Source organism: Macaca mulatta, chromosome 3, assembly GCF_049350105.2.
Source record: "Macaca mulatta isolate MMU2019108-1 chromosome 3, T2T-MMU8v2.0, whole genome shotgun sequence".
Classification (NCBI taxonomy): domain Eukaryota; kingdom Metazoa; phylum Chordata; class Mammalia; order Primates; family Cercopithecidae; genus Macaca; species Macaca mulatta.
In genome coordinates, this window is record NC_133408.1 from 82,702,700 (window position 1) to 82,711,400 (window position 8,701).

Here is an 8,701-nt window from a genome sequence, read left to right on the forward strand (position 1 = left end):
AGAGTGCAGTGTGTTCAGGGAAGAGCCAGTAGTTCTACCTGCTGGGAGCTGGAATAACAGGCAGGGAGTGGCAGGGGAGCAGGCACAAAGAGGCCTGGAGGCTGTGCAAAGGGGTTTAGACTCCTCGTTAAGGCAGCAGGCCACCACCACAGGGGTATAAGCAAGCTAAGAGAGTGGACATCCTTAGAAAGGAAGTTCTGAGTCAGGCACAGTGGCTCCTGCCTGTAATTCCAACACTGAGAGGCTGACATGGGAGAATTGTTTGAGGCCAGGGATTTGAGACCAGCCTGAGTAACAAAGCATGACCCTGTCTCTGTGAAAATAAAAATAATTAGCCGGGCATGGTGTTGCATGACTGTAGTCCCAGCTACTCAGGAGGCTGAGGTGAGAGGATCACGTGAGCCCAGGAGTTTGAGGCTACAGTAAGCCATGATCACACCACTGCACTCCAGCCTCGGTGGCAGAGTGAGACCCTGACTCAAGAGAAAAAAAAGAGAGAGAGGAGAGAAGGAAAGGAAGAAGGAATTGAAGAAAAGAAGGAAGGAGAGAGAGAGAGGAAGGAAGGAAGGAAGGAAGGAAGGAAGGAAGGAAGGAAGGAAGGAAGGAAGGAAGGAAGGAAGGAAGGAAGGAAGGAAGGTTGGTTCTGGAAGATCACCAGGGAGGGAACCGGCACCAGGGGACCCCTCATTTCTGCACCCCTTCCGAGCATGAGCCACACACCCAGACAGAAGCTGAGGATTGGCCATGAAGAAGGCAGAGACCCACCCTCAAAGATGTAGAGGGGGAAAAATAGTAAACAAATACTTTAACAAATGCACTGCAGCTTGTGATTAATGCATGAAAGAAAGAAAAGAGCATCAGGAAGGGGACTATGGAATGATGCTTCAGATGGGATGGCCCACATAGTGACCAAAACTGGTGAGAGGAAGAGTTAGAGACAGATAAGAAAAGCCAGAGAGCTATATATGAGGTCCAAGCCTTGGCTAAAGGCCCCTCGGACTCCCTGGAGCCACCTGCACAACCGTGTGCTTCTTTGGGAGTCATCAACGACTCTAAGGGGCCTTTGACCACCCAAAGGATGAAGACCATTCTGGGCTCAGTTATATCTTCATGGCACTACTCCTTCCTCCTATGACCCCTTCTCCATCCCTGGGGACCCACCATAAATGTCCTCGCCTCTGCACAGCCTGACTTCAGTGGCCCCCTGTGCATTCCTGATGCTTAATGTCACATTGGGTTATACTCATGCTGAAGAGCTAAAATAAATGCTTATCTACGTGTGTGTGTGTGTCTCTGTGTGTGTCTCACCTGGTTTAGTGAACAGGGGACAAGCACATAGATGTCCCTCGGTCCAGCACCACACAGGCACCAATAGGTGCCCCATGCCCATTTGATAAAGAGCTATGAATCCAATTTCACAGGGCACTGGAATCAGAGCTCGAGAGCAGGGAGGGGAGGGGGAGCTAGTGTTTCATAAATGTTTACTGTACTGGGCATACCTCATGCCAAGCCACACAAGCCAAAGTTGCCAGTAGGTCTCATCACCACCAGCTGGAGGTGAAGCCCCTTCTTCACCCAAATCAAAGCTTTTACCCTTCCTGCCATACCATACAGGCATTTTATATAGGCTAGAACCAAAAATGTCTGTATGTGCAGGGGCAACTGGGAGCATATTTTGGGAGGCAGGGATGAACGGGGGTTGGGGTAAGTGTGGAAAGCTTTCAGTGCTAGACATGGAATTTGTATTAAATCAACTGAGCAAAAAAAAAGGTGTTAAATCAGGGACCAGGAGACCACCTGCTTCACTGCAAATTCTCTGTGCTGCGAAGAAAAGGAAACCACTATCAGTGATTCAGAAAAGGTGAGAGACACATAATCATAGCAGTCCCATTGTGTCACTCCAGGGGGTGCCTATGAATAGGGCCATACACGGCCTCTGCCAGTAATTTGATGGCACTTCATAATCCATCTGTCTTTTCGTTGTGGGAACTGCAAGAACAAGTGTTGACCATTGAACTCAACAACTCAACTCTGACAATTGTGTTAGCCCGTGAAGGGGAGGTCATGAAAGCTGGGAAGTATCAACAGCAGAGCAGCTCTGGAGCAAGACTGTTTGTTTTTGTGCCTTAGGTTTCTATGTCCTAGCATGCTGCATAAAGTCCCTGGCCTCAGTTTCTTCACCATAAGATGGGGATGATGGATGTCTGGTACAAGAAAGCACTGCATGAACAGGAGCTATTGTCATCCTGAGCTGCACGGTGGCTCGTTACTGCCAAGGGCAGAGGCTGGAGAGCCTCTGGGGTGGTACAGTCACACGGGCACTTCCATCATCTGCTCTTCTCAATCCTGCCTTCATGCAATGTGCTGCTTACTCACCAGCAGCTGAAAATTGGGCAATCGATGCTCTGAAAAACAATACAAGAGTCAAGGGCAAAGTCAAACTTTCAAAGGGAAGAAATGCTGCAATCCAGGGACACCTCAGAAAGGAAGTTGTTTTTCACATGGGGGAAAAAAAACAAGGTGATGTTTTGCTTATGTTCCATGATCAACACAGGGGATGATGTAAATCTGTGCAAAGGCCCAACGTGCTGCCCTTATCTCCCAAGCTGATGAAGGGCACCGCTTGGCAAACTCATGGGAAAGTTTGAAAAAATAGCTCACGCCCACACTCCCCACTAATCAAAGTGGAAAAGTCACCTAGCTCTTGTCACGTCAACAAAACCCAGTTTCTAAACACAGGAGGAGGACAAATGTGTCCAGGCAAGAGCCTAAGGGGCCCTGTCAGAAGACCAGGGTCTGAATCTCAGTGTTGGTAGTGGAAGCCGAGGCCATCCTGAAGCATTTGCATTCAGGGTGCTGTGGGTTGGGTGAAAAAGGGCAGGTGCTCTTCATCTTCATTCTGTTGTGCTTCCCCCACATCAAGGCTGCTCAGGCCACAGACCCCTCCTAACCACTTACCTCTGTGTAAAGTGGGGTGGTTTAGACCAGGGTCACTCACTAATTGGCATTTCTACCTAGATGAGTAGAAAGGCCCATCCCCAGGCCCTACACCAACCCCAGACTCTGGCCTCTGGGGGCACATGCCATACTCTGTTACTTGGCAAGCCCCCTAGGAGAATCTGTTGTATGCTCAACTCTGAGGCCATGAGTTCACAAAGCACTTCTGGGCCCGCACTTACACAAGAAAAGTCCATAAGAAGTGAGAGATTAGGGTAATGGATACATTTGAGGGAAGAAGTGAAGAGGCAGAGCTATCATTGCTGTAGCTGGGTGGTGAGGGCCTGGGTGGTGGAGGGAAATGAGGAGGAGCCACCAGGACACCAGAGTTCCCTGTTGCTCACTCCCAGGAGACACATGCATCTCATTCCCCCAAGAATCTTTGCCACCCATATACAAACTAAGATGATTTGGTAGATGACACTTACCTGGACCATGCATGGGCTTCAGGAAAGTCACGACTCTACTACGTTAGGCATGGTGTTGTTTGATTAACCCTGAATTCACTAGATTGTGGGAAGTGTCCATCATTTTGATGAGGTGAAAATCCCATACCAGGTTGGCCCCGTGAACTCACCCCATGAACCCCATGGGGATTCTCTCAGCAAGAAACCTCAGTGTGCTTGTGAGGCCATCAGTCCAACGCAAACACCGGGGCTGCCACTCACCCAATCCAATCCACAATAGGTCACCCCACAGGGGCAGCATGCCTGGCTAATTTTTGTACTTTTAGTAGAGATGGGGTTTCACCTTGTTGGCCAGGCTGGTCTCAAACTCCTGACCTCAAGTGATCTGCCTGCCTCGGCCTCCCAAAATGTTGGGATTACAGGTATGAGCCACTGCGCCCAGTAGGTACAGTAATTTTAAACCAATACTGTGTTAGGTTATTTTGTACTTAGTTGATTATTAATGAAGTTTATAGTTAATATGGTTTGGCTCTGTGTCTCCACCCAAATCTCATGTAAAGTTGTAATTCCCACTGTTGGAGGACAGGCCTGGTGGGATGTAATTGGATCATGAGGGCAGTTTCTAATTGTTTAACACCATCCCCCTAATGCTGCTTGTTTGAAAGTGTGTAGTTCCTCCTCCCCACCACTCTGCCAGGTGAAGATGGTGCTTGCTCCCCCTTTGCCTTCTGCCATGACTGTAAGTTTCCTGAGGTCTCCCCAGAAGCAGAAGCCTGTTCAACCCACAGAACCATGAAGAGATTAAACCTCTTTTCTTTATAAATTACCCAGTTTCACGTATTTCTTTATAGCAGCATGAGAATGAAGTAATACAGAAAATTGGTGCCAGGAGTGAGGCATTGCTATAAAGATATCTGAAAATGTGGAAAAGCAATCCAAAGATTACTTTGGAACTGGGAAAGGGGCAGAGATTGAAACAGTTTGGAGGGCTCAGAAGAAAACAGAAGATGAGGGAAAGTTTAGAACTTCCTAAAGACTTTTTGGATGGTCATGACCAAAATGCTAATACTGATATGGACAATTAAGTCCAGGCTGAGGAGTTCTCAGATGGAGATGAGGAACTTATTGGGAATTGGAGTAAAGGTCAATCTTGCTATGTTTTAGCAGAGACTAGCAACATTTTGCCCCAGCTCCAGGGATCTGTTAAACTTTGAACTTGAGAGAGATGATTTAAGGTATCTGCTGGAAGAAATTTCTAAGCAGCAAAGCATTCAAGACATAACCTGGCTGCTTCTAACACCATCAGCTCATATGCATGTGCAAAGAAATTATCTGAAGCTGGAAATTATTTTTAAGAGGGAAGCAGAGTGAAAAAGTTTGGAAAATTTGCAGCCTAGCCATGTGGTAGAAAAGAAAAACCCATTGTCTAGGGATGAATTCAAAGCTGCAGAAATTTGCATAAGTAAAGATGAATCAAATGTTAATAGCTAAGACAATGGGGAAAATGCCTCCAGGGCATTTCAGAGACCTAAGAGGGCAGCCACTCCCAACACAGGCCCAGAGGCCTAGGTGGGGCAAATGGCTTTGTGGGCCAGGTCCAGGGCCCTGCTGCTCTGTACAGCCTTGGGACATGGTGCCCAATATTATAGCTGCTCTAGCTCCAGCCATGGTGAAAAGTGGCCAAGGTACAACTTGGGCCATTGCTTCAGAGGGTGTAAGCCCCAAGCTTTAGGGGCTTCCATGTGGTGATGGGCCTATGTGTGCACAGAGGGCAAGAGTTGAGTCTTGGGAGCCTCTGCCTAGATTTCAGAGGATGTATGGAAATGTCTGGATGTCCAGGCAGAAGTCTGCTACTGGGGAAGAGCCCTCATGGAGAATCTTTATTAGGGCAGTGTGGAAGTGAAATGTGGGACTGAAGACCCCACACAGAGGGCCTACTGGAGCACTGCCCAGTGGAGCTGTGTGAAGAGGGCCATCACTCTCCAGACTCAAGAATGGTAGATCCACTGACAGTTTGCACTGTGCACCTGGAAAAACTGCAGGCACTCAATGCCAGCCTCTGAAAGAAGATGATGGGGTTCAGCCCTGCAGTCCCACAGGGGAAGAGATGCCCAAGGCCTTGGGAGCACACCCCTTGCATCAGTGTCACCTGGATGTGAAGTCAAAGGAGATTATTTTGGAGCTTTAAGATTTAATGACTGCCCTACTGGGTTTCAGACTTACATGGGCCCTAAAGTCCCAATTTCTCCCTTTTGAAATGGGAGCATTTATCCAATGCCTGTACCCCCATTGTATCTTGGAAGTAATTAACTTATTTTAGTTTTACAGGCTCAAGGTGAAAGGGACTTGTCTTGTCTCAGATGAGATTTTGGACTTGGACTTTTGAGTTAATGTTGTAATGAGTTAAGACTTTTGGGGACTATTGAGAAGGAATGATTGTATTTTGCAATGTGAGAAGGGCATGAGATTTCATAGGGAGCAAGAGCAGAATGATACAGTTTGGCTCTGTGTCCCTACCCAAATCTCATGTTAAATTGCAATTCCCAATGTTGAAGGAGGGTCCCAATGGGAGGTGATTGGATCATGGGAGTGGTTTCTAATGGTTTAGCACCATCCCCCTAATGCTGCTTGTTTGAAAGTATATAGCACCTCCCCTTCCTCTCTCTCTCTCTCTCTCCCTCTCTCTCTCCTGCTCCACCATGTGAAGACAGTGCTTGCTTCCTCTTTGCCTTCTGCCATGATTGTAAGTTTCCTGAGATGACCCCAGAAGCAGAATCCTGTACAGCTTTCAGAAATATGAGCTGATGAAACCTCTTTTCTTTATAAATTACCCAGTTTCAGGTATTTCTTTATAGCAGTGTGAGAACAGACTAATACAATAGTTTTTCCCCACCCTGTGGTGCTTTACAAAGAGTACTGGCCACTTGTTTACATCCTGGGGTCAAAAGCAACCTAGAGCACACTGATTGTGTAGAAAACAACATGTTATCTGTTGTGGTGGAGTTTCCACAAAAACATATTCAGTGGAAATGGGGGCAGAGAAGGGAAATGCTGGTGGAAAATCATAACTGTAACAATGTGGGTAGAAGATGTAGTGACAGAAGGTGCTAAAAGTTGTTGAGTTTACCACATGCCATGCACTGTCTTGAGGATTTTCTACACCTTATCACAAGACCCAGCAAGGGGCTCTCATTGTCCAGGGTTGTGTGTCCCCTCCAAGGCCCATGTCAGCAAGATGACAAGAGCTGGGCTCTGAACCTAGTCCTGCCACCACTGCCACAAGCCACTGTATGTAACCCTAATGGGGTTTCAACATGGCTGACTAACAGCCATACCCAAACTGGCAGCTTGGACTTGGATTGCATATGAATTCAGAGCCCACATGTCTTGTGCAGTGAGGGGTTTGGGATTCTGTGCTGCAGAGCTTTCCTGGGATCCAATGAAGAGAATGTGTCGGGCTCTAGGCTCGGACCCGGGAGCTTGCAGGCACATGCATGGCTTCTCCCCTGGTGGCTATCCAATCATGGCCATGACAGGAGCTGACAGCTGCCACCCAGTGCCAGGTTAACACCACTCTGTGGAAACACACTTTGGTTTCTCAATTATATTATTCCCATACGCAAACAAAATATCCTTACACCATGCCAAAACCAGGATACCTATGTGCCAGGAGATCACAGAGACCTGAGATTCAGGAGGTCAGGGCGACCTTTAAATCAGGAGGTCAGGGCAACCCTAGAGTCAGGAGGCAACTCTGGGGACTTGGAGGTCAGAAAACCCTGGGGTTGGCCTGATGGGCAGAAGGGGCCCTGGGGGTGGCCTGGCTAGTTTTGTGCTGTATTTTGGGAGATGAGATGGGGTCCGGGCAAGGTCCTTAGCAGCAGTGTGATCTCAGGCAAGTTGCCTGATAGCTCTGTGCCCCAGTTTTCCCATTGGCAAATGGAATAGCACCTGCCACAGCAAATTTTTCTGTATCAGTCCTTGTGATAGAAAATAATTACACTATGGGAGGTCAGGGTTCCTCACCGGGGAAGAGGGTTGTCATGGTAGTTATCTGAGATCCTGTTTTCTTCCTTGGGCTCAGCCCTGTGCTCAGGAGGGCTCTCTGGGAAAGTCATTGTGATTTCTTTGTCCTCTACAAGATTCAACATGGCCTCACCCTGATGGCTCTCTGATGCTATCTGCCCCTCTCTCCTGCCCTCTGACCCCTTCTAACCAGGACACACTCTGCTGTCCTCTGACTCCCCAGCATACTCTCCCAATTGTAAGGTCTGACCCTTAATTCCATCAGCAAAGTCTCTTTTCCCATGTGACAGAACAGATTCACAGGTTCAGGGGAATGGGGCACGGTCATCTCTGCAGGCCACTGTTCTGGGGCCAAGTGATACTTCTGACAAATACTTTCCAAGTGCATCTGTCTCATCCTTGCCTGGGACTGTTAAGGTCTTACGACAGGGAATTTCGACTCCTACACTTTCAAAAGTAATTCAGGACTCCAGTCTAAGAACAAACCACTCTGTCCTCAGTCACTCCCAGGCGGCACAGTGCAGGGAACAGAGACCTGAGCAGGAACCGGGACCAAGCAGCCCCTGCTGCTTCACTCCAGTACTCTGGACAAGCCTCTCCCTTCCGCTGCCCTCAGGTTCCCATCTGGAAAATGAATTGACTGTGCTAAGGGAGCTTTGCTTTCAAAAACTCTTATGCATTAGGTGTTGTTTTTAGAAAAATGTGAAGCAATTAAGTGATGTTAAAGTTTATCCATCATCCTGCCATCTGGATATCACCAATGCTACCATTTCTGTGTGTCTCTTTTTGTATATGTGTGTACATATGTGCCTGTGTCGATTTTGTTCTTTTCTTTTTTTTTTTTTTTTTTTTGACTGAAGCCTCCTCCTCCCGGGTTCAAGCAATTCTCGTATCTCAGCCTCCTGAGTAGCTGGGACTACAAGTGCACACCACCATGCCTGGCTAATTTTTGTATTTTTAGTAGAGATGGGGTTTCACCATTTTAGCCAGGCTGGTCTCGAACTCCTGACCTTAGATGATCCACTCGTCTTGGCCTCATTCTAATTGATTTCATCAGTGTGCTTTTCCTGGCTCTGCACCCTGCATCTACTTGAGCTCTTAAAGGTAACACTCCATGGCTACCAGTAACAGGAAATAGGGAACGACTCAGTTTGATTATCTCCTGACATACTCATATAAGTGGAGTTGCTGGTTCAAGGCCATCCATACTTTTAAGTGTATCATACGTTAACACCAACTTGCACTCCAGAAAGGCTGTACCCCAAGAGCCC